The following is a 2,658-nucleotide window of genomic DNA, read 5'->3' as shown; positions in this document are numbered from 1 at the left end:
TACATCTTTGTGTGTTTTTTATTCTAAGAATTGTAACAGGTAAGAGGGCGCGCCACTGAGCCCTAAACAAGTGACACACAGACACAGTTAAAAGCAAAGGGTTTTATTATAAAATACCTCAGAAAAGGTTTTTTCCAGGTCGCACAAGCACAAATAGACACAATAGTCTTCTTCCATTCTTCCTTCCGGTTCTTCTGTCTCCATCCACCTCCCTCCAGCGAGTGTTGCCTTCCTTCCTCCCAGCTCTGACTCAATGGAGGAGGCTGAACGACTTTCTTTTATGTCGGACCCGTGAGTACATCAGTTGCAAGGGCGTAGCCCAAAGGAACCACTTCTGGTTAAAGGCAGAAGTCCCAAAAAGTAGCAATTGTGAATCCCTACAGTACCCCCTGGCAGTTCCCATGGGACCCACAGGGTTCCACATGATACTGCTGTCCTAGGATGATGCCACCTAGCGGATGGAGGATGAAAATATTAAAAATTAGGAGCTTTCCCCCATACTCCCTTATCTTGTCCTCCCGTCCAGATAAAGGTCTCATACTCCTCCTGGTTGAGATGCCAGATAATCCGGCTTGGCACTTACAGAACTTATTACTTTTTTTTTTTTTTAAATAAACTGTATAATTAAGCTTAAGTATGCTGATCTTACAGTTACTAGTGTTATTCCACTAATTTGTTTGTTTATAATATTATTTTGAAGAATTCTATTCCATTCACATTATAAGTACCGGAGTTAAGGTTTTAAGACTCGGTCATTTTGATACCAGCTTCCTCCAGTCACCTCTTACAGCAAACAGAGAATGGTGGCTTTGTTCTTAATTCAGCATCATAGGCTTAACAAGGGTATGGAAGTGGTAGCAGAAAACATAAAAAAAGTCTAACGATTACAGACAACTAAGATTTGAAAGACAACCTGCATATTTACAATTGTTGATGATTTTCACTTGTAATTTATTTTAATTAACCATGTTTTTGATATTAAAAGGTAACAGGTGGCACAGTGGAGCCCAGCTTCCTGGTTTTGAATATTGCAACCACTTTTCTATATGCAACATGCATGGTTTTCCATGAAGTTTCCTCACACAACAAAAGATGTGTATGTTGGATTAACAGGTGATTCTAAATTGGCCCTTTGTGTGTGTGAGTGAGTAATGTAATGAACTGGCATGTGTCCAATCCTGGTTACTGTATTGCACCCAGTGTCACCAGGGTTAGGCTGTGCTCCAGCTGTGTTCTTAAATTGGATTAATCAGATTTGAGAATGTTGTGCTTAGTGTTAAGGAACATGTGATGTGCTGTACATTGCAAGGACAGGAATTAAGGTTTCTGAGTTAGTAACCAACCATTCACAGAATATGCTGCAATGTTTAGTTAGTAGTAGTAGAAGGATTCATACTTTGTAAACTGCTTACTTATGGTTCAGGAAAACAAATATCGATTTATGTTATTACTGTTTCAGTTTTTATTTTCAATGCTTAAGTCTTGCTGCATGGAAAATTGTAGTAAATAGATCTTATGGCTTCTTGTAAATATAGCAAATGCTCCTGCTTTAAGTCACCGCATAATAGATTCCTAAAATGCATGTTCTTAATTTCTAAATTCAAGAGATGAATACTTTTCTTCACAAGAAGGTGCCGTAGGCCATCTTTAACAGAAAAAAACAAATTCCGAGAGCTCCAAGAGGAAAAAAAAAATGACTTGATGAATTAACAGGTCTCTTTCCTTTCAAAATACAATATTGCAATATTTAATACAATATTATTTGTATTAAATATTTTGCAGTGTTATGACCTTTGCCTGGGTCTGTTAAACATATATCAGTAGGCACATTCTCAGATTAAAACGATTTAGATTAGATTTTTATGACACTCTTTATAATGTATGTCTGTTAATTGCCAATGAAATAGAGTAGAAGTAAAAGGTAGAGATCTGATTTAAAAATGTTAATACGTTCACAAATCTTACAAAGAACAAAGATTGTAAAGCTTCATTATTGTTAATTAACTTACTACATAAACGTAATTCATATTGCAATCACAATTTTTCTAACAAGTGTGCTAGAGAACTATTTAAGGAGAGGGAATAACTTCATTATCCTCACTGTAAATGAGCACTAATTCAATGCAACACTTGCTTTGTTCCCCTGATGTTAGAAATATTGATATACACCCAACAGTCTTTTTGTCATAAGATCATGCATGCATCATTGATTCAAACTCGTCAATTCTCTGCTTGGTGTTTCCTTTTCTGATTTTACGGTATGACACTGTGTTATATTTAGAGCAAGTATTCTTGTTAATGTCAGGTTTCTTTACTCCTGCAGACATAGAACCAGGGACAGGGCTCGTTGATTGAGAGTCCTGTGACCCATTCTCCTGTTGCGATCTTCCCCATAAAACCTGTTCTTCCTGGTGGTCTTCAAATTCCTCTGTTGTTTCTTCATGACTGATGTCAATGCTTCCTGAGTGGGCTTTTTCAGAGTCGTCACTTTCTTCATGACCAAGAGTAAAATCTACTATTTGGCGTTTACCAGGGTCATCCGAACAAGTAGGCTGGAAGGTTTTTGCTTCTTCACCATTTACTTGGAATTCTTGTTCTGATTCCTCAAGACTTCCTGTATAAACAGATCAAAAATGCAAAAACAAAGTTAGTTTGGTC

The sequence above is a fragment of the Erpetoichthys calabaricus genome, chromosome 8 (assembly GCF_900747795.2).
Source record: "Erpetoichthys calabaricus chromosome 8, fErpCal1.3, whole genome shotgun sequence".
In the NCBI taxonomy this organism is placed as follows: domain Eukaryota; kingdom Metazoa; phylum Chordata; class Cladistia; order Polypteriformes; family Polypteridae; genus Erpetoichthys; species Erpetoichthys calabaricus.
The sequence above is the reverse complement of the archived record's forward strand: the minus strand, read 5'-3'. Positions refer to the sequence as shown.